The sequence below is a fragment of the Macrobrachium nipponense genome, chromosome 5 (genome assembly GCF_015104395.2).
Source record: "Macrobrachium nipponense isolate FS-2020 chromosome 5, ASM1510439v2, whole genome shotgun sequence".
In the NCBI taxonomy this organism is placed as follows: Eukaryota; Metazoa; Arthropoda; class Malacostraca; order Decapoda; family Palaemonidae; genus Macrobrachium; species Macrobrachium nipponense.
The window spans coordinates 103,327,440-103,351,737 of NC_061107.1; the positions used below are offsets into that span (position 1 = coordinate 103,327,440).

General features: G+C 41.8%; 1 long non-coding RNA gene across 1 annotated transcript in view; it reads right to left on the reverse strand.

The window, feature by feature from the left end:
* LOC135215560 (uncharacterized) overlaps window positions 1–24,298 on the reverse strand; it is a 133,512-nt gene that overhangs the window by 24,061 nt on the left and 85,153 nt on the right. The window contains exon 2 of the long non-coding RNA XR_010314728.1: window positions 18,287–18,326. This is a non-coding gene — a long non-coding RNA (uncharacterized LOC135215560). The remainder of the gene's footprint in view (window positions 1–18,286; window positions 18,327–24,298) is intronic.

Genomic DNA, 24,298 nt, shown 5'->3' on the forward strand with positions numbered 1-24,298 from the left:
TCTACTATATGCACACTAAAACCTCATCTGGAGGAGGAGTTTCATCTTCCTCTTAGTGCTCCAAAACTGTTCCCACTTACCCACTTCAAAATGATATAGTGCAGGGGCTTCAATCTCTATATCAGGAGCTTCAATCTCTAAGCAAACTAGGTCTTTCAAACATTGGAACATTAAGGAGCTTTCTATTCAAATTAAAGGCTTCCTGTATAACTATCAACAAGCTGGTTGAACAGAGCTTATAATAGTTACTGAAGCTGAGAATACAGAACCTCCATCAATGCCCTGATGATAATACATATGGCATTATCTCACATCCTCCCTAGACAGTAGACAAATTTGGAGGTATTTTCTGCTTCATTGAAGTGCATGCTTTAGCTGCTTCACCAGTTCTCCTGGTGCCAGTCACTAGTGCTCCTGTTGGTCCCAGTATTTTCCTTGTGAAGCCAGTCTGCTTGTCATTCAGTGGTGTCTGATGATACACCGAATGATCATGGTTTTAAGGATTGTCATACCTCCTCTTCTAATTTGACCCATGATGTAGTTGAGAGCATTGTTATCTCCAGGTCATCTCTATGTAGCATTGCAGAAAACTTGAAAGCACTGATACAGGTGAGCTACATCAACTTCATCTCATCATGTCTCTGACTGAGCCGCGCACATTACTGACAGTACTCTGACTAAGCTTCACATATTACTGACAGTCTTAAGAGGAGGGGCAACTCTTCTTGATAGTGGTTTTGAGCAATTACCTATCAGTCAGGAGTACTGATAGGTGCTTGCTCTCTCTCTCTACCTCTTTCTCTCTCTCAGATTAGTCACAGGAAGCTATGCAACCCTTTAGTGGTTATAGTGACTCCACTCTCAAACAAGTATGAGGCAATACAATGACAATGAGTGCACCTACAGGCACTAACACATGTTCCTTGGCAAGAATTGAGGCCTGAATTATTACTGTCCATGTCCAAGTCTTGCCTGTAATGATTGACATATAAGTGTACTAGTTCTCACAGCTTGACTTTAAGAGCTACCAGTGAATCATTCTCACACCTGTTGAATTTTGAACCAGTTACCACTTTAACAGCTCTTCTTAAGAGTTGCTACCACAAGCTTCAGTCTAGCAAAGTGCACACTTATTAAGCATGTTAACTCTCCATTCAGAACAGCTCCTCCACTCGTCACTTTCAAAATGCAACATCACTTGTTAATACTGACATGTCCCTACAGAAGAAATCATAGCCTCTAGATTCTCAGTTAACAGTCAAGTATCAGGACACTGGAAATAATGAGCATTTCCCTAATAAAAGAAGTAGCGCATTTGACTGTTGCAGTACAGCAGTTATTCTGGTGCATTAATATGCAAATGAATAAGCAATGCATCTCATTCATTCTAGTTCATTGCAAATATGGATTAGAAAGTTAAAAATCTCATTCATTCCTAGTTCATGCAAATATGGATTAGAGTAGCTCAGGCTTCAGTTAAACCAGTCAGCAAGTTCTCAAGGATGATAAAATGTGGATTTGTATTAGGGTACGTACATGCAAATAACAGAATCCCTAAAAGAGTTCCTTAACATCTAAGGCTAAACACTTGACTAATACAATAAAAAAAAGCACAAGCTTAGCTAAAACAAGATGCAACAAAATTTATATTATTTACCATATGCTGTTGTCCTTATCCCTATGCCACAAGCAAAATAAAAAAGAAATAGAAAAATTAATACAATGTACATGGCAGGCACAAAGTATGTAGTATCTTGAAGAAAATTAGATACCAACATTGCAGCAATTTTAAGGACAAAATGATCTGAACTATAAACTTCAAAAAGCCAATACATCATATACTTAATCAGTTTATTCAAAAAATTATTCTAAAAGTGTATGATATTTTCTGAAAAAGAATAATTTTCAAGATTACATTACTTTTATTTTTTCTAAATATATAAACCATCATGTACATAAGCAATTACCAGCACTGACCTAGAAATGGTGGATGAATCTTGGTAACAAGGTGGTTAACTGGTGATAGGCAGGTGGGTGACGGGTACTACCAACCCAAATACTGTATATGTAATTAAGGACTTTTCACACATGAAAAGGGTAAAAAGGTCTTGTTTATCTTTCCAAACTTGGTGGAAGAGAACCTAAAAGAGACAACTCATGATGCCAAGTTCTCTACAAGCATGCAAAGGTACTCTGCCTCATGCTTGGAGAGAGAGAGGAGAGAGAGAGATAGAGAGAGAGGGGAGGGAGAGAGGAGAGAGAGGAGAGAGAGAGAGAAGAGAGAGAGAGACGGAGAAGAGAGAGAGAGAGAGAGAGAGAGATGAGAGGAGGAAAAAAAAAAAAAAAAAAAAAAAAAAAAAAAAAACCCCAAAAAAAAAAAAAAAAAAAAAAAAAAAAAAAAAAAAAAAAAAAGGAGCCGACTTCTCACATAGTACTAACAGGCAGTCCCTGGTTAGCAGCAGCAGTCTCAGTTAATGGCAATCCAGGTTTTATGGCACTTATCTAGCGCCATTAGTTATGGTGCCATACATACCTAACAGAGGTGTCATTAAGCGGTTATTGGAGGGTGGGCTCTGATCATGTAATTACTTGGTAAGTACATAAATAAAATCTAGTTTTATTATAAATATTTTATCTTTATTTATGGAACTTACCAAGTAATTATATAGCTGATTCCACATTGCCTGGAGGTGGAAATAGCATAGACATATTTAACCAAAGCACAAACAGGCATTAATAAAAATGCCTGTTTGTTACCCTAAATGTTGAGAAAGCTGTGGCAGGAAGTTTTACCGTCCCTGGTTGGTGCTTTACTCAACTCGTAGAGCGCGTAACACTAGAGCCAGAGTTGCTCCCACATTAGTGGGGGACTTTGCAGTGGAGATAGTACACCTTATGCTAACAAAGTACAATTTCCCCTTGTCCTGAATGTAGACCTGAATAAAACAACCAACACCTACACAAATATTAAAAAATTCAACCATTACCCACCCCATTAAAAATTACATTGATCCGGTGGGTACATCACGTGCAATGTACCCCCAGACTTCCCATAAACACAAACCTTGATTCAAGGTGAGTGGAAAGCAAAGGAACAGTAAGTTTCCTATGCTTTTGCCCCAACACCATGCCAGCTATAGTTAAAGGACCTAGACTATCACAATTTTCAAATACTGCCTTTATGTCCTAGAGATAGTGTAAAGCGAAGACTGATTTACATCTCCAAAACTTTGCTTGCACAATTGACATAAGCGATGCATTATGTCTGAAAGCTAGAGACGTGCCACAGCTCTAACTTCATGAGCTTTCACTTTAAGAATGTAAAAGCAACTTTCATCTACCTAAGAATGAGCCTCTGAGATGAGTTCTCTCAAGAAAAACGAGACTGCACTCTTCGACAAAGGACGAACTGGGTTTCTCACAGAGCACCAAAGGTGTTCTGATGGTCCTCTAATTTTCTAAGGTCCTTCGGAGATAGTACCCTATGGATTTTAAAGGCCAAAAAAGCATTTTTGGCTAAAAATTCAAAGTTAAGGAGCATACTACATCTCCTTGTGAGAAACCTACTTTCTTGCTTATAGTGTGTAACTCACTCACACGTCTTGCTGTTTGTGAGTGCTACCAAGCAGTGTTTTCTTTGTGAGACTTCTAAGGGAAGCATTTTTGAGAGGCTGAAACTGAGAGCTTGAGAGCCATTTCAGAAGGATGTCTAAATTCCAGGAGACACTAGATTGATTGCTTGATTGGTTAGTTCTTACTGGCACCGCAACAATGAGGTTATTGATGCCGTATCATTAAAGAGAATTACAAAAGATAAAAATGTACTGAATTCTGTTAAATAAATAAATTAAAAAGCTATAAATATATTTATATGAAAATCTGACACAGAACTATATAGAACTAAAAAACACATGAAATACTCATCCCATCTACACTCCTATTTTCAATTAATTGTAAACTAAAGTACAAGCAACACAGGCACCCCAAACATTTCCAAATTCTACACAATTCTGTGAAATAAACAGATATTAAAAGTACTAAAACTTTATTCAGTCAAACCTTGGTTTTCATATGCCTCTCTGTTCGTAGGTTTCGGTTTTCGTAGACTTTTTTTCTGCGAAATTTTTCCTCGGTTATTGTACATTTCCTTGGTTTTTGTACACTCGGAAACGCTCCATCCAGGGACCAGCATGTGACCAGGCCTCATATCGAGCGCCCAAACAAAGCATCCCATCTTCTTTTGTGACCCATGGGGCCAAAGAAAGTTCCAAGTTCTACCCCTTGTGTAAAATGGTGAGAAACGCTAGAATATAAGAAAGAACTCATAGCAAAGTGCTGGAGGAAGTTGCATACCGATATCAGTGAGAAAATGCCTGAAAGAAGCATTGCTGTTAGTGAATTTAAGACCTGCAGAGGCTGGTTTGCAAATTCAGAAAACAAATGGGCATACATAACGTGCCTACTTCAGGGATTAAGGACATATTTGCAAGGAGGAATAATGTAAAATATTGTGTGGAGAATTATCATCCCAACAAAGAAGTTGTAATCCGTGTCTCCAACATGTTTAATGACAATGTTGTATTTAACTTTAGGCAAATTTTAAAGAAACGCCAGAATAAAATGTCTGGACAGTTTTGTTGTGCGACAGCTGTCCTAGTACCAGTAAAAAATGAAGGGGGAAAGTAACCTTAGATAGTTCCAGTAAAATACGAAGAGAAGTAACCCCAGATAAGTCCTTGATACCTTATGTCCATCTGGAGAGAGAGTCCCCTTCCAAACAATAACCTCTCCTCCTCCCTCTCCCCTCCACTCCGCCTTCCATATGCTAACAGGTGTTTTCCATAAAGGTAAGAGATATTTTTGTTTGTATGGTGTTTTTACGTTGCATGGAAGAGTGATGTTAAATGTTCATTTAGTCATTTCATTAACCATTTATATTTATTTCTCATTGTTTTCTGTATGTAAAACTGTATTTATTCCCTATAAAGTTATTTATTTTTTATTTTTTGGGGTCTGCAACACATTCATTGTGCCAATACAAGCAGTCCCCAGTTATCTGTGGGGGTTCCGTTCTCGGCAGGGTGCTGATAAGCGAAAACTGCCTTTAACCAAAACCCAGCAATTTATGGGGATTATGGCGCTGGGTTTCAGTTAATGGTGCCTCTGTTAGGTATGATATGGCACCGATAACCAGGGACTGCCTGTATTTACATTTTTCCTTATGGGAATTATTATTTCGGTTTTCGTGGGCGATTCTGGAACGGATTATGTACGGAAACCAAGGCTCCACTGTCTATGGTAATAAATACTGTATTAATTAGGGGTAAACTTTATGTACTACATAAAAATTTAACTTAGTAAAAGACTTAAAAGCAAAATGATATACAATAACACATACACAAACTCAAACATGACCAAATTAACCTAAATGTTTTCAAGAAGACCTGCTTCTTGAAGGAAACTAAAAAGGCTATCCTCACCAAAACTTCTTCCTAAAATTGCATCCAGTTTAAAATGATATGGTTAAGATACAATAAAGTTTTGTTTTTACATACTTACCTGGCAGATATATACTTAGCTATAGACTCGGTCGTCCCGACAGAATTTCAAAACTCGCGGCACACGCGACAGGTAGGTCAGGTGATCCACCATTCCCGCCGCTGGGTGGCGGGGTCTGGAACCATTCCCGTTTTCTAAGCCATAATTTCTCTTCCACCTGTCTCCTGAGGGGAGGATGGGTGGGCCATTAATCGTATATATCTGCCAGGTAAGTATGTACAAAACTTTATTGTATCTTAACAATATCATTTTTGTACATGAAAACTTACCCAGCAGATATATACTTAGCTGATTGGCACCCTTGGTGGCGGGCAAGAGACAGCTAAAAACAAAATAATACTTAAACTAAATACATTAAAAAACAGGGAAAAAACAACCTATGTTCTTGGATAAAATAATCCATGGTTCCTACCTGATTGGGCTGAAGACTTCATGACTACTGTCGATGAGTCTGCCTGCCTCAAGAGTTTCAACGAGGAATGAACCTATGGTTGAATAACTCTTTGGATCGTGTCAATGGGGGCTAGCCCGCTTACGCGACAGAGCCTATTCTGGATCGTACCAATGGGGGCTGACCCACTTACATGGTAGAGCCTTGACCTTTTGTCATATCAATGGAGACTCGCCCTCTTACATGACAGAGTTAAGGTTATTAAAAAAAAAATCACAAGGAGCACTGAAGCCAATCCCGATCACCTGACCATGTTAGTACTGTTATAATCTATGAATTGCAAGAGGGTTCCCTATTCCCTCTGACAATTAACCAATAAAAGATAATTTAAACACTAAACTAAATTAGGAAGGATTAGCCTCAGCCCCTTCTCCCAGCACTGAATTCGCCGAAACATACGCTCCCAGAGCAAAGCACTTTTCGTACGAAATTTTAACGTCTCTTAGGTAATTCGAGGCAAAAAACACAGAATTACATCTCCAAAACGTAGAACTCTATAAGAGCCTGAAGAGACCATGTTTTGTGAAATGCCATTGACGTAGCTATGGCTCTCACTTCATGAGCTCTTACTCTGAGAACCTTGAGGTGCTCTTCATCGCACTTAAGGTGAGCTTCCCTTATTACATCCTTTATGAAGAATGTAAGGGCGTTCTTGGAAATCGATCTTTTCGGATCTCTTACAGAGCACCAAAGACTTTCTTCTGTACCTCCCAGCAACTTTTTCTTCTCCAGGTAGAACTTGAGTGCCCTGACTGGACACAAAGCCTTTCTAGTCTCTTCCTGTTAATGAAGATAGTCCTCTTATCTCAAAGCTTCTTGGCCAAGGCTTTGAGGGATTTTCATTTTTTGCTAGAAAAAATGGTTTAAAAGGAGCAAATCGCTGAATCCTTCTTAAAACCCACTTTACCTTCCAAAGCTTGCAACTCGCTAATTCTCTTAGCTGTTGCTAACGCAAAGAGGAATAATGACTTTCTCGTTAAGTCTCTAAACGAAGCTGCGTGAGATGGTACAAATTTTTCCGACATTAGGAACTTGAGGACCACATCCAAGTTCCAGCTAGGTTTCTTGATTACATGGTCTTTCGTGGTTTCGAAAGACCTTATAAGGTCATGTAGATCTTTATTATTGGTCAGATCTATTCCTCTATGTCGAAAGACTGAGGCCAGCATACTTCTGTAACTTCACTGTTGATACTGCCAGGTTAGTCTTTTCTCAAATATAGGAGAAAATCTGCGATTTCAGTTACAGAGGTACTGGAAGAGGATATTTTCTTTCCCTTACACCATCTCTAAACAACTCCCACTTCGACTGATATACTTTAGAGGTGGAGACTCTTCTGGCTCTTGCAATAGCCTTCGCCACTTCTCGTGAAAAGCCCCTTGCTCTGACAAGTCCTTCGACAGTCTGAAGGCGGTCAGACTTAGAGCGGGGAGGTTTTTGTGAAACCTGTCGAAGTGGGGTTGTTTGAGAAGATCGTTCCTTAGTGGAAGCGATCTTGGAAAATCTACTAACCACTCCAGCACCTCTGTGAACCAATCGAGAGCTGGCCAGAAGGGAGCGATGAGGGTCATTCTCGTTCCTTCCGAGCAAGCGAACTTCCTCAATACTTCCCCTATTATCTTGAAAGGAGGGAAGGCGTATGCGTCCAACGCCCGTCCAATCTAGCAGAAAGCTATCTATTGCTACTGCTTGTGGATCCGAGATCGGGGAGCAATAGTTCTCTAATCTGTGATTCTTGTTGGTCGCGAACAGGTCTATATTGGGCCTTCCCCACAGATGCCATAGTTGCTGGCAAATCTGAGGATTGAGAGTCCATTCCGTGGGTAGGACTTGTTCTTTTCTGCTCAACAGATCTGCCCGGACATTTTTCTCTCCCTGCACAAAACCTTGTAGAAGAGAGATCTCCTTTCCTGAGCCCAAATCAGCAGATCCTTTGCTGATTCGTACAGGGAAAAGGAATGCGTCCCCCTTGTTTCTTTATATAAGCGAGGGCTGTTGTGTTGTCCGAGTGAATCTGAATCCCCAGACCTGAGACCTGTTCCTCGAAATGAACTAAAGCTAGATGAATGGCTGTTAGTTCTTTCTTGTTTATGTGCCAGGACACTTGTTCTCCTTCCCAAGTGCCTGACACTTCTTCCGAACCTAGGGTCGCTCCCCACCCTGAATCTGAGGCGTCTGCAAATAACGCTAGGCAAGGGTTCTGTAAGCGAAGGGAGATTCCCTTGCTTAGTTCTGTGGATCTAACCACCAGCGGATATTCCTTGATCCCTTTCGAGATTGGAAATGTTTCTCCCAGATTGTTGGACTTCCAATCCCATTTCTCCTTCAGATAAAATTGAAGGGGTCGTAGGTGTAGTCTTCCTAAGGAAACGAACTGTTCCATCGAGGAGAGGGTCCCCAGTAAGCTCATCCATTCCCTCGCAGAACAATGTTCTTTCCTTAAGAAGACTGCCACCTTTTCTAAGCAGCGTTCTCTCCTTTCCTGTGAAGGATACGCTAGAAAATCCCGAGAATCCATCTGAATCCCCAGATAGACAATACTCTGCTGGGGAGTCAGCATGGATTTCTCGCGATTGACTAAAAGTCCTAGTGACTTTGTCAAATTTAGAGTAACTAAAAGGTCCTCCAGACATTTTTTCTCCGATTGGGCTCTTATTAGCCAATTGTCCAGATATAAAGAGATCCTGATCCCTTCCAGATGTAGCCAATAAGCTACATTCTTCATGATGTCCGTGAAGACTTGAGGGGCAGTCGAAAGTCCGAAACACATCGCTCGGAACTGGAATACTTTCCCTTGGAACATGAATCTCAGATATTTCCTTGCTGCCGGATGAATTGGCACATGGAAATACGCATCCTGAAGGTCCAGGGACACCATCCAGTCCCCTGGACAAAGAGCAGACAGAACAGAGGAAGACGTCTCCATCGAAATTTCTTCTTCAAGACTTAAAGAAATTCAGGGCACTGACGTCTAGAACCGGTCTCCATCCCCCCGATGCTTTCGGTACCAGGAATAGCCAATTGTAAAATCCTGGAGACTGGAGATCTTGAACCAGTTCTACCGCTTCCTTGGAAATCATCTGTTCCACTGCTTGCAAAATAGCAAGCTTTCGGACCGGATCCGAGTATCTTGCAGTCAACTCCCTTGGAGTTGTCGTCAAGGGAGGATTTTCCCTGAAGGGGATCAAGTATCCTTTTTTCAGGATCGAGAGGGACCAAGAGTCCGCTCCCTTCTGCGCCCAGACTTTTGCAAAGTGGAGTAGTCTGGCGCCTACTTTCGTCTGGAGGACTCCCTGCTCATCTAGACTTCCCGAAGGACCTTCTAGATGGTCTACTCCTTCTATCTGGTCTGCGACCTCTAAGAGGGGCCCTAGAAGAGGAGGCACCTCGAAAGGGCTGTACAAAAGAGGGTCTCTCTTTTTTCTCTATAGGCACGGCCGGCCTAAACTTCTTGGCTGAGTGAGTGAGGAGATCCTGAGTTGCCTTCTCCGTAAGAGATTTAGAAACCTCTCTAACAGTCTCCTGTGGAAACAGATGCGGGGATAACGGTGCAAAAAGAAGAGATGTTCTTTGTAAAGGTGATACGGCTCTTGCTAGAAAAGAGCTAAAGACCGATCTCTTCTTTAAGACTCCCGTTCCGAAAAGCGAGGCAACTTCTACGGAACCGTCCATAACCGCTCTGTCCAAGCAAGCCAGGACGCTTGAAAGTTCCTCCATGGAGACAAAGTCAGTGTCCTGAGCTCTCTTAGCTAACGCTCCCAAAGCCCAGTCCATAAAGTTGAAGACTTCCAGGGTCTTAAAGAGGCCCTTTAGAAGGTGGTCTAGCTCACACATGCCCCATGTTGCCTTAGCAGAAAGCAAAGACTTCCTCCTGGAAGAGTCCACTAAGGAAGCAAAATCCGCATCTGCGGATGAGGGAGACCTAACCCCATAGGTTCCTAGGTCTCGTACCACCTTCCTGGTTTACCTGTTTAACTTGGAAGGAGGGCAGGAAAAACTGTTTTGCCCGCTTCCCTTCTGGAAGTCAACCACTCTGAAAAGGTCTTTAAGGCCTTTTTCATACAAAGAGCAGGGCGCATCTTGACGAAGGAAGACGACTTGAGAGCTTTTGTGCTTGACATCAAAGATCCTGGTGAAGGAGGGTCAGCAGGATGAAGGGAGTCTCCGAACTCCTTTAGCAGCAAAAGTGAAAGTCTCTTGTAGTCAGAAACTGCTACATCTACGGGCTCCTCCTCTTCCGATACCTGTTCCAACGGATCCACCGAAGGAGACCGTTTGGGAGTGATCTGGCTCTTCCCGGGAGAAGAACTCCTTTCCCGAGAAGGGGAGCGCTGAACGTTCGAACTTCTATACGAAGAGTGAGGCTCCTGCCTGTCCGAAACACTCTTGCGCCTACTAGACTCTTGTTGTCTAGGTTCTTGCGGTTCGCCAGGTTCGCGGCGCTTGCTAGGCTCCTGGCGCCCTGATTCAGGGCGCTTGAAAAGATCCCCGCGTCCTGATTCCTGACGCTTAACAGGCTCTTGGCGCCCTAACTCTTGACGCCTAACGTACTCCTGGCGTCCTGCCTCCTGGCGTCCTAACTCCTGGCGCCCTGACTCCTGGCGCCCTGACTCATGGCGTCCTGACTCCTGGCGCCCTGACTGCTGGCGTCCTGACTCATGGCGTCCTGATTCCTGCCTTCTAGCAGACTCCTGACGTCCTGAATCCTGTGGTCTGAGAGGCTCTTGACGCCCTTTCTTGCGTCTTGCTGCCTCTTTGCGCCTGCCTGGCTCCTGGTCCTGCAGACCCAAAGGATCCTGATACTTAAATCGGTTTTGTCTATCCTCCGGTTCCTTGAACCTAAACCGATCGAGACTTCTGCTCGATTCGCGGCGTCTCATAGGAGAGAGGCTACGATCTTCCTGTCTACCAGGATTCAAAGGCCTTACCCTCATAGGGCGCTTTGGAGAAGAAAGCCTATAGGGCGAAAGAACTCTCCTCTCAGGAGAACAACTCCTATCGGACGAGTCTCTCGACGAAGGCGATAAACGCCCTGGAGATTGTGAGGGTTCTCTCCTATACGAAGAGGGGCGCTTAGCGGAACTCTTAACAGGGAGCGAAACATCTTTCCTCCTTGTCGAGTCCTTAGCAAAGGAGCCTACTAAAGAAGCTAACTGCTCTTGCAGATTAATCAAAAACTTCTTCGTAGGATCCTGAAGAGAAGGCTCCTCTTGTTTCGTCTTCTTAGGTACCGAAGGCCAATCCTCGGGAAAACGCTCTGGGCTGGAATCAGCCGCGTCTCCTTTAGGCGCCTTCCAGGCTCTCTTCAAAGGGCGCGAAAGAGAGGCCGAACTCCATCCTCGTTTAGGAGAGGAAGAGTCTGAGGCCGAAAAACACTCCCTTAGGACGCCTTTTCCTTTTCTGCGGCAATCCGAGGCAGCCTGGGACTTTACAACAGGATCTTGCCGAAGGGACGCCTGACCATTGGGGATGTTCTGCATCCTCCCTGCGGCTTTCGACATTCCTCCTCCCCTGGTCCTGGGAGTTTGGAACGCGGTCCTAGGCCTAGGAGCAATGAGGAACCAGTTCAGACGCCCCCTCCACTGCACTGGGGACACTGCACAAGTCACTATCACCACTCTTACCTTCATTTAGAGCTCGTAACTGAGCTTGAAGTTTCTTGATTGAAGCTTTTACATTTTCCCTCTCTGAAGAAGAATCTTTGGATTCAGAACAGGGAGAAGCAGCTGAGGCTAAGGGAAAATCGTTAGTAGGAGAGTTAACTTCTTGTTCTATAGAACAAGATCTACTAGATGACCTAGCTGAAGCCTTTCTTACTCTATCTCTCTCAAGCTTCCTAACATATGAAGATAACTCCTTCCATTCAAGCTCTGTAAGGTTCTCGCACTCAACACAGGTATTATTAAAAGAACATTCATTCTCTCTGCATTTAGCGCAAATACTATGAGGATCTACTGCCGATTTTGGCAGCCTAACCTTGCAACCTTCCCTACTACAAACTCTAAACATAGGTGAAGCTTAGCGTCAGAACATCGTGAAAGGGAAAGTAGTCAAAACTAAAGTCGAAAAACAGTCCACTATAAGCGTATGCCATGCCAGAGAAAAAACAGAATACGTCACAAAAAAAAACAATCCAAATTCTCGGCAAACGAGTAGAAATCCAAGATGGAGGAACGAACAATAGGTGTTGTCCGTTCAACCGACAGAGAAATTATGGCTTAGAAAACGGGAATGGTTCCAGACCCCGCCACCCAGCGGCGGGAATGGTGGATCACCTGACCTACCTGTCGCGTGTGCCGCGAGTTTTGAAACTTCGGTGTCGGGACTACGACGAGTCTATAGCTAAGTATATATCTGCTGGGTAAGTTTTCATGTACAAAAGTCTGTTCTTCCAACTATGTTAAAATGACAGTGCCTTACTGATATTAAGTTGCGACATTCTACTATCAAATGTTTTACTGTGAGGGAAACAAGCCAGGGGTTAATTACATCAATAAGTTCTCTCATTTTATTATTGCTCTCTATTGTCCAATGAAAGTGGTACCTCGAGATACGAAATTAATCCGTTCCGAATCGGCTTTTGTATCATGAGCTTTTCGTACCTTGAACCGCATTTTACATGTAAAATGGCTAATCCGTTCCAAGCCCTACAAAAACACCCCTGTAAATTTTATAATAAAGCTAAACTGACCAATTAACAATGAAATACTACAACAATTTGGACCATTCAATACCTAACTTAATACGTACTATGTTACCTGTAAATAAAGTGTATTAGTGTACATGGTATACAAGAAATACTGTACGTACATATGTAGTAAAATGTGGAACCTTACCTTTTGAGTGAGGCTATTTCCGAAAGTGGCGACAGAGGAGGAGGACAAACGGCAGAAAACTTCTTGTAGTATGTACACTTAACTTTAAAAAATGTCAGAAAACATAAACTAAATCCAAAACACATTAACAAAACTGTAACACTTGACTTCACAAAAAACTTAAAATTAATTTTTTTTTTCTTTTTTTTATTACATTTTTTTTTTTTTTTTTTTTTTTTTTACAAAATTTCAATTTCTTCACCACTTTTAACTTTCTGTTTGTTCATAGTATCAATCGGATCTTCCTTTTTGCTTACTCCTACTAAAAGCCCTCTTTAAAAAATAACTGTCCAAAGAAGATTGCTTCTGCCTACTTTTCACAATGTTCCTGAAACGACTAAGGCAAACGTCATCGGGGTCTCTTTTCTACAAATAATTACAACTTATGAAAAGCAGCTAGAACATCCTTCATTTCTGCCGTTGTCATAGGGTCGTCGTCCTCCTCCTCACGGCTGCTAGAGAACTCTTCTTGAATGACGTTATGTTGCATGGCCTCCAACTCCTTCAGGTCATCCGTTGTAAGTGAGGAGGTCATTGATGTCGTCCTCGTCGACGACCAGCCCATGGACTTGCCGAGTGCAACGATCTCGTCAAGATCTGGTTGCGAAACAGTTTCAGGATCATCAAATGTTCCTGAATCTGCAGCACTAGCTTCGCCCACGTCGAATCCCTCGAAGTCTCGGGCGGATACGGCATCAGGCCAGAGTTTCCTCCACGAAGAATTCAAGGTTCACCTCGAAACCTCCTGCCAAACTTGATCAATGAGTCAGATGCATATCACTACATCGAAATGCTCCTTCCAAAATTCACGCAAGGTGAGGTTTGTGGTATCGGTGATGTCGAAACACCTCTTGAAAAGATGTTTCGTATACAGCTTCTTGAAGTTCGATATCACTTGCTGGTCCATGGGCTGGAGGAGAGGGGTGGTGCTAGGCGGAAGATAAAGAATCTTGATAAAAGAATACTCCGCTAGGATATCTTCCTCGAGGCCAGGAGGGTGAGCAGGGGCATTGTCCAACAACAGCAGACATTTCAGAGGGAGGTGTTTCTCTTCCAAGAATTTCTTCAATGTCGGCTGAAACACAGATTTACCCACTCCGTGAAAAAAAGTCTCGTTACCCAGGCTTTCACATTAGCCCTCCACATCACTGGAAGCTTCTCCTTAAGCACTTTGTGGGCCTTGAAGGCTCGAGGAGTCTCCGAATGATAGACAAGTAGGGGCTTCACCTTGCAATCCCCACTGGCTTTCGAACAAAGTGAGAGCGTAAGCCTGTCTTTCATAGGCTTATGCCCGGGTAGCTTCTTCTCTTCCTGCTTGATGTACATCCGACGAGGCATTTTTTGTTTTTTCCAAAAAATGCCAGTTTCATCACAGTTGAAGACTTGCTGAGAACTGTAGCCTTCCTTGACTGTCATCTTGTCGAACGTATTAATAAAGGCTTCGGCGGCTTTTGTGTCCGAGCTGACAGCCTCCCCATGCCGCACCACCAAATGGATGCCAGTCCGTTTACGGAATTTTTCGAACCACCCATGAGAAGCCTTGAACTCTGGGGTTGGCGTCGATGTCCCTTCTCCTCTGCCATCTTCGGCCTGGGCAATCAAATCGCTGAAAATAGCGCTGGCCTTGTGGGAGATTGCCATCTCGGTTATCGTATCGCCAGCGATTTCTTGTCTTTTATCCGGACAAGAAGCAGCCGTTCCATCTCGTCGTGCACGTGGCTCCTCTTGCTAGATAAAATAGTCACGCCCTTGGAAGGTGTAGCTGCTTCATACTTTTTAATTATCTCCATTTTTGTCTCCAAAGAAAGCATCCTCTTCTTTCCTACTTAAACTTTCTTAGGACCCATGACTACGTATATGATAATGTACATAATTAACCCTTAAACGCCGAGCCGGTATTTCCGAAAGTGTCTCCCTTATGCCAGCGGCGTTCGCGAGTGAGCACCGAAGCGGAAAAAAAGTTTTTTTCAAAAAATCACAGCACGCTTAATTTTCAAGATTAAGAGTTCATTTTTGGCTTCTTTTTTTGTCATTGCCTGAAGTTTAGCATGCAATCATCAGAAATGAAAAAATATTATTATCAAATATAAATATTGGAATATATGACAGCAAAAAAAAAATTTCATATATAATTATGTATATACAAATTGCGCTGTGAGCAAAACGGTTAAAGCTAATGAGTTAATTATTTTTTTTGTTTTTTACACTAAATTGCAAAGATTTTGGTAGTATAACAAATTGCAAACGATGAAAGCAACACAGAGAAAATATTATCACAATATGATGCATGAATTCGTAACGCGCGGAGGTTAAAAAGCTGTTTTCAAAAATTCACCATAAATCGAAATATTGTGCTAGGGACTTCCCATTTGTTGCAAAATGAAGATAATTGATTGAATATTACTAGACTGTAAATTTTTTAGCTTACAATTGCAGTTTTCTACCATTTCAGTTGAGTTAAAGTTGACCGAAGGTAGAGTTTTTCTATTTATCGTTATTTATATGAAAATATTTCAAAACTGATAAAAGCTACAACCATAGGTTGTTTTTAGTTGTATTCTACATGAAATTGCGCACATTTTCATATATAAAACTTTATGTAACGGGTAATTTAAATTGGTGCAAACATTACGACAATTGGACGAAAAAATTTCTGACTTTTTCGGAAAAGTTACCACGCGGACGTAAGAAAAGTTTTTTTCATAAATTCACCATAAATCAAAATATTGTGCTAGAGACTTCCAATTTGTTGCACAATAAATGTAAATGAATGAATATTACTAGAATGTAAAATCTCTAGCTTACAATTGCATTTTTTTACCATCTTGGTCGAGTCAAAGTTGCCCGAAGGTTGAAATTTTGGCACGTCGTTATCTATATGAAAATATTTCAAAACTGATAAAAGCTACAACCATGGGTTCTTTTTTTGTTGTATTCTACATGAAATTGCACACATTTTCATATATAAAACTTTATGTAACGGCTAATTTAAAATGGTACAAACATTACGACAATCGGACGAAAAAATTTCAGATTTTTTTTGGAAGAGTTACCGCATGGACGTAAGGAAAATGTTTTTTTTCATAAACTCATCATAAATCGAAATATTGTTCTAGAGACTTCTAATTTGTTGCAAATAAAGTGAAATGTTTGAATATTACGAGAATGTAAGAGTTTTAGCTTACAATTGCGTTTTTCGACCATTTCGCTCGAGTTAAAGTTGACCGAAGGTTGATATTTTGGCACTTATCGTTATTTATATGAAAATATTTCAAAACTGATAAAATCTACAACCATGGGTTGTTTTTAGTTGTATTCTACATAAAATTGTGCACATTTTCATTAATAAAACTTTATCTAACGGCTAATATAAAACTGTGCAACCATTACGACAATCGAACGAAAAAATGTCAATTTTTTTTGAAAAAAGTTTTTTTCTAAAATTCACCATAAATCAAAATATTGTACTAGGGACTTCCAATTTGTTGCAAAATGAAGGTAAATGATTGAGTATTACTAAAATGTAAGAGTTTTAGCTTACAATTGCGGTTTTCGACCATTTCGGTAGTCAAAGTTGACCAAAGGTTGAAATTTTGGCACATCGTTATTTATATAAAAATATTTCAAAACTGATAAAAGCTACAACCATGAGTTGCTTTTTGTTGTATTTTACATGAAATTGTGCACATTTTCATATATAAAACTCTATGTAATGGCTAATATAAAATGGTGCAAAAATTATGTCAAAGTGACAAAATAATTTCTGAGAGGTGTCGCTGATGCTTTTTAGTGCGAGAAGAAAGAAATTTGTGCTTGCGCGCCTGGGTAACGATTGTAAACAAAACAACAGCTTGATCCGTGAACTCCCAGCATCCCCAAGGTGCGTGATTCAAAAGTTTTCACCTAGTAGGCCTATAACTATTTTTCCGCGAATTTTTAAAAAAAACTTTTTTTCGTCAACATTTCATACGTCGGTTCGGCATCCAACAGACAATTTTTGTTGATGTTTAATATGTCCAATCAGCGTTAAAGGGTTAAGTTATGTAGTACATATACGTATGTAGTAAAGTTCTCACACAACACGATAAAGTAGTACTACAACGAAATCACTAACGAATTTACATTAATGAACAAAATCGTATAGAACGAACGAATTCTGCATGCTTACGATACCGATGATGCCGCCGAGCGGCCGAAAAAGCACGCCGCTACGTAGATGCATGATAGGGTCATGGGAGAGATGCTGACCAAAAGGAGAGCAGGATCTTATGGCAGTGACTAGCATCAGGAACCAACGGGAGAGCGGGAGGATGGTGGCGAGTCTACTAAGTTGCCGGTGCACGAGTTTTAAAATTGTTATCGGTGGTCCGGGCGAATCTCGGGACTTTACAGCAACAACCTTTCGTATCTTGAACAATTTTCGTATGTAGAGCAAAAAAATCTTCGTATTTGCTTTCGTATCTCAAGTTTTTCGAAGTTGAGCCTTTCATATGTCGAGGTACCACTGTACTTCTTGGATTTTTTGATGTACCTGACTTAGGCAGTTCATCTGCTCGTTCATTTCCAACAATGCCAACATGTTGGTAATTCATAATAACACAGAGAATTAGCTTAATAAATGATCATTAATCCTTTTTACTTGGTTGTTACTTACTATAGAAACTGAATTGTGGTATGTACTTTGTATTACTGAATTTCCCATGAACTTGGAAATCATGATGCCAATGATAGATTTGATAAACAGTCCCCAAAATGGTTTAAAAATGATAGAACAACCATTACATGTACAAATGTTGTTAGTATTTAGCCTTTAAATGATGCTTCGGAAGCAAGACCAGTTTACCACCTCTAGCAATGGTTCTCAATCCCGGAAATAAATCAGGTACAAGAATGTCTTCAGATACTGAAGCCTTTTATAATGCGTAACCCTCTTAATTCCTTATCACTGGCTAGATATTTTGTCATTACAAGTTTCAAGATAAAATTATTGTGGAATAAAAACTTGGGGGGAAAAAAGCAAAAACTACAAAGCAACAACTTGAAATGTATTTGAAGGCTAACTGAAAACTTTTTCTATTTGCTTCAATGTTAAGCAAATACGTAAATATTATATAAAATAATTCAATACACTTCAACACTTGTTTCACTTAGCTCAAGGTATGAGTAACCTCACCCATTGTTGTTATTACACTAAACACTTATCTAAATTTCCATATGATACAAAAAATATACATTTTCATAATAAAATTTATCATTTGGAAACTTACCTACTGTTAAAGATAGCTTATATCTCCTTGCCTACTGGCACAGACATGTAAGCTATCTTTAACAGTCGATAATATTCATCCCAAATAAAGTTAAACGCTAGAACAATTCATAGCTGTCCTTAAATCTTAATTACCTTGAAACTGAAGGTCCACACTGAGAGAATCTGATTTATCCTGAAAGATTGAAAAATTAAAAAGAAAATTAGAAACATATTGTACTAAGTTTTCTCATTCAGTAGTAATTTACTGCAATTCTTAAAACTAAATGATATGCAGACTAATAAGAATATTCTTTAACCTACCCTGCTCAAATAACACCAATTCCTTAATGTCAGGATAAGATTCTAATTAAACAATTATTGGAAAGAGTGGGCATTTTAAAATCAAATATATGTCCATTTTAATTTTACATACTATTGTTTTCAATAAACAAAACTTACCAGAGTGACCAGCTTTGATATCACTATTAATAATCAAGGAAAGCTCAAAAATTTCAAATTAAAACCATCCTCTGAGTATGACTAGGGTTAACAAATTATCAAACATAAAAACTATCATACGCAAAACGCACATGTGAATCTGGCAACGTTTTGAGATTAACAAGGCCTTGTTTCACCTGTTCCCAGGATAAAATCTCTAAAAAAAATCACATAACCTTTTCAGGACAATATCAACACTAATACAGAAAAACATTTGGATCAAATCAGTGAATAAGTCCAAACTGAGTAAACTAAAGTAGTGTTAACTATTGTCACAACCAGATATAGGAATTTTACATCTACAAACCATAGAAACCCTAGAAGCTGTGAATCACTGCAAATGCTTTGATGTCACTAGATATTTTTATTTTAAGATAAATTTTTAAAATATACTTACCTGGCAGTTACATACATAGCTATATTCTCTGACGTCATGACGTCACGACAGACTTTTCGAAAACTCGCGGCAATCGCCGACCGTCGGTCAGGTGATCGTTACCTGTACGCCCTCTAGATAGTTACCTGGAAACCTCAGATTTTCTCGCCCTCTAGTCTCCTGAGGGGAGGTGGGTGGGTTTATAATTGTATATAACTGCCAGGTAAGTATATTTACAAATTTGGTTTATAATTGTATATAACTGCCAGGTAAGTATATTTACATAAATTTATCTTAAAATAAAAATGATATTGTTATGATACAATAAAGTTTCATGCATACTTACCTGGCAGATATATACTTAGCTAAGACTCCATCGTCCCCGACAGAAATTCAAATTTCGCGCCACTTGCTACAGGTAGGTCAGGTGATCTACCCGGCCTGCCCTGGGTGGCAGGACTAGGAACCATTCCCGTTTTCTATCATATTTTCTCTCTTCCACCTGTCTCCTGCGGGGGAGGATCTGGGTGGGCCATTATTGTATATATCTGCCAGGTAAGTATGTATGAAACTTTATTGTATCATAAAAATATCATTTTCATACAGTCAACTTACCTGTCAGATATATACTTAGCTGATTGGCACCCTTTGGTGGAGGGTAGAGACAGCTAATATGGTAATAGACAGGTAAACAACTATGTTGTAGGTATAAAAGAAAAACCTTGGTTCCTACCTGATAGGTGGTAGACTTTCCGTGGCTGTTGCCCGGTAGTCTGCATCACCTCAAGACTTTAGCGAGATATGTGATCTATGGCTAAGAGTTCTTGTGGGTCTGCCGATGGGTATGAACGCTTACTCGGCAGAGCCTGAAAGGACTTTGTCATTGGGTACTGGACACTTCTATGACAATACACCTTATGAAGGAGCACACAACCAATCCCGACCACCTGATCTTAACCACCATGTTAGTCTAAAGAATTGTTCTGAGTTATCCCCAAACTCATTACAACAACCATAACTCGAAACACAATACGCATACATACATAAAATTCCAAAAAAAAAATTTTTACCGTACTCCTCCAAAAAGATATCACAAGAGTTCCTTACTGAACAACAGTGACTGGCCGCCTGTGCAGCATTGAGCCCTCTTTGTCAGCAGAAATCTAGAACATATCTAGTAGAAGGTATGTACAAAGTTAAGGATTGGTGTTTGCTCCCGTACCCAGTATCGTATCCGCCGATACGAATGGCCCCAGAGAAAAACATTTCTCGTAGGTCACGCGAACGTCTTTCAGATAGTGAGATGCAAATACCGAGTTGCACCTCCAATATGTCGTATCAAGGATTTTCTTTAGCGACATATTCTTCTGAAAAGCGAGAGACGTTGTCACTGCTCTCACTTCATGAGCCTTCACTCTTAAGAGTGGAAAAGAGTCGTCAGGACAGAACTTGTGAGCATCTGTAATGACGCTCCTTACGAAGAAAGCTAAACGCATTCTTTGACATGATTCTTGTGGGGTCTTTTATCGAACACCTAAGACCTTGTCTAGAGCCTCCCATTTGTTTCTTCCTGTGCAAGTAGAACTTCAGGGCTCTTACAGGGCAAAGAGACCTTTCTGCTTCTCTACCAACGAGACTTGATAAGCCTTTAATCTCGAATCTCTTGGGCCAGGGATTCGAGGGGTTTTCGTTTTTTCGCTAGAAAAAGTGTTCTAAACGAGCAGAAGGCCGAGTCTCTGTTGAATCCGACTTCATCTTCTAGGGCATGAAGTTCACAAATTCTTTTGGCTGTCGCCAGAGATAAGAGAAACAAGCATTTCCTTGTTAAATCCCTAAACGAAGCTAAATGAGGAGGCCCGAATCTTTCAGACGAAAGGAACTTAAGAACCACATCAAGGTTCCAGCTGGGAGGAGCTGGTTCTCTAGACTTTGTGGTTTCAAACGATCTAATAAGATCGTGTAGATCTTTATTGTCAGCAAGCTCTAGGCCTCTATTTCTGAAGACTGCCGAAAGCATGCTTCTGTATCCTTTTATAGTAGAATACAGACAAGTGAGAGTCCTCTCTCAGGAACAAAAGGAAATCAGCGATTTCGGTTACAGAGGTACTGGAGGAGGACAACTTCTTAGACTTACACCATCTTCTAAAAACCTCTCACTTAGACTGATAGACTCGTCTAATGGAACTCTGCGGGCTCTAGCGATAGCGCTTGCAGCCCTTATGAGAAAACCCTCTCGCTCTGACAAGTCTTTTGATAGTCGAAAGGCAGTCAGAGCGAGAGCGGGGAGGTTTGATGATACCTCTCGAAGTGTGGCTGTCTGAGAAGATCCATCCTTCTTGGAAAGGATCTGGGGAAGTCTACTGTCCACCAATCCAGCACCTCTGCGAACCAATCCTGTGCTGGCCAAAAGGGGGCTATCAGGGTCATTCTTGTTCCGTTGGACGTTACAAACTTTTTCAATACTTGCCCCAGGATTTGAAAGGGGGAAAAGCGTACACGTCTACATGAGACCAATCTAGCAGGAAGGCGTCGACCACGAGAGCTCTTGGGTCTTCCAACACTGAGCAAAAGACTTCCAGCCTTTTGGAAAGGAATGTGGCGAACAGGTCTACATGCGGAGTGCCCCAAAGAGACCAAAGACTCTGACACATTCTGAGTGAAGGGTCCACTCCGTGTGAAGGACCTGGCTTCTCTGCTCAGCCTGTCTGCCCTGACGTTCCTTGTTCCCTGAACAAATCTTGTTAGGAGGGAAATGTTCCTCTGGGAGGTCCAAAGTAGCAGATCTCTTGCTATTTCGTATAGGAAACAAAAGGAGTGTGTTCCTCCTTGTTTCCAAATGTAGGAAAGAGCAGTAGTGTTGTCCACGTTCACTTGGAACCACACTGTTTGTCACAAATGGTTTGAAGAACTTTAGAGCCAAGTGTACTGCTACCTAGTGTTGCTCCCCAACCCTTCTCCGATGCGTCTGAATATAACACTCGGCTTGGGTTTCGGAACTTCCAGAGAATTCCCTTGTTCTCTTTTAGAGGGACAACCACATTTCCACCAGGTGTGGTTTCATTTCCATTGGAAGGAGAAAACTGTCGGAGAGAAGTCCGTCTTCCAATTCCATGATCTCCTTAGGAAGAACTGAAGAGGACGAAGATGAAGTCTTCCGTAGAGGAAAGAACTGTTCGAGCGAGGAAAGGGTCCCTAGAAGGCTTAACCATTCCCTTGCCAAAGTTCGTTCTTCCCCTAAGAAGAGAGAGACTTTCTCCAAGCCTCTCACGATTCTCTCTTGCGAAGGAAATACTCGAAAACCCCGAGAATCCATCTGAATCCCCAGATAGACTAAGTTCTGTCTGGGGATCAGCTGTGACTTCTCGAGGTTCACGAGTAGTCCCAACGACTTTACCAGGTTTAGGGTCAAAAGTAAGGTCCTCCAAACACTGTCTCTCTGTTCTGGCCCTGATGAGCCAATCCAAACGTCCAGATACAGAGAGATGTTGACGCCTTTGAGGTGAAGAAACCTCGCCACATTCTTCATCAGGTTTGTGAAGACCTGAGGAGCTGTGGACAGGCCGAAACACAAGGCCCTGAACTGAAAGATCCTTCCCCCGTCATGAAACGGAGGTACTTCTTCGAAGAAGGGTGAATCGGGACATGAAAATAAGCGTCCTGGAGATCCAGAGACACCATCCAATCTCCTTGTCGTAAAGCCGCAAGGACTGAGGCCGAAGTCTCCATAGAGAACTTCTCCTTTAGAACAAACTTGTTTAGAGCGCTGACGTCTAGTACCGGTCTCCAGCCCCCCGAGGCTTTTGCGACCAGAAAAAGACGATTGTAAAACCCCGGAGAGTTTTGATCCAGTACTAATTCTATAGCTCTTTGTCCCACATTGATCCACCATCAGACGAAGAGTATCCCTCAGTACAGGGTCCCTGTCTGGCTGACAGTTCCCCGCGGAATAGCGTTAGGGGAGGACTGTCCTGGAAGGGGATAAGATATCCCTTCCTGATTATTGACATCGACGAGGCGTCCGAGTTTATGATTGTCTAGGCGTCTGCAAATTCAAGTAGCTGGCACCTACTGGTGTTTGGAGGCTGGCTGTCTCATTTCCCTTTCTTAAAGGAACGGAAAGCAGGGTCTACCTCTCCTCTCAGGGTCTCTCCTTTTTGAGGGAGCTCTGGAGGGAGGGCCTCCTCGAAAGGGCTGAAACAGTAGAAGTAGGTCCTTTTCTTCTCAACTGCAACAGGGGGTCTCTTCTTCCTTGCAGTCTGAAGAGAAGATCTTGTGTCGCCTTCTCAGTCAGTGAGCGAGAAATGTCCTTCACTAACTGAGAGGAAACAAAAAGTCTGACATGGGAGCGAAAACCAGGGCTGCTCTCTGTGAGTGTGAAACAGCCTTGGTTAGAAAAGCACTAAATATAATCCTCTTCTTAAGGAGTACCGCTCCAAAGAGGGAGGAGACTTCTCCCGATCCGTCTTGTACTGCCTTGTCAATACATGACAGTATACTAAGAATGACTTCGGGGTCTAGACCTTCCGAGTCATGGGCTTTCTTTGACATCACCCCAAGGGACCAGTCTAGGAAATTAAAGACTTCCAAAATATGGAAGAGTCCCTTGAGGAGATGATCAGTCTCAGAAATAGACCAAGTCACACGAGCTCCGTTCAATGCGTGTCTACGCGAGGAATCAACTAAGGTTGAAAATCAGCTTCAGACCGAGGCTGGGAGAGAAAGGCCCATGTTCTCCCCAGTTCGGTACCCACACACCTCTTTTTCCAGAAAGTATGACTGGAGGCATACAGAAGGTGTTTCTGACCAGTTCCTTCTTTGTCAACATCCATTTTGTCAAGAGACTGTAGAGCTCTCTTCATAGAGATAGTCGGTCTCATCTTCAGAACCGACGAAGACTTTGGCACAATTGCACTCGAAAATAGCGATCGAGGAGAAGGAGGAGCAGCAGGAGTCAAAGAATCTCCATACTCTTGCAAAAGAAGGGCTGTCAAAATTTTATAGTTAGAGAAACTTCTCTACCATTAGCCTCGTCTTCCGAATCTTCGTCCAAACCGGGAGGAGAATCCGCTTTAAATACGAGAGGATCTTCACAAACTTCTCTCTCTGCGGGAGACAAACTCCTACTAGGAGAAGGACTCATCGAGTGAACAGTCTCTCTCTCAAGTCTACTTGGTGCCTCGCGCCTGCTTGACTTCTCACGCCTGGCTAGCTCCTCGCGCTTGGCTGGCGCTTCGCGCTTGGCTGGCGCTTCGCGCTTGGCTGGCTCCTCGCGCTTGGCTGGCGCCTCGCGC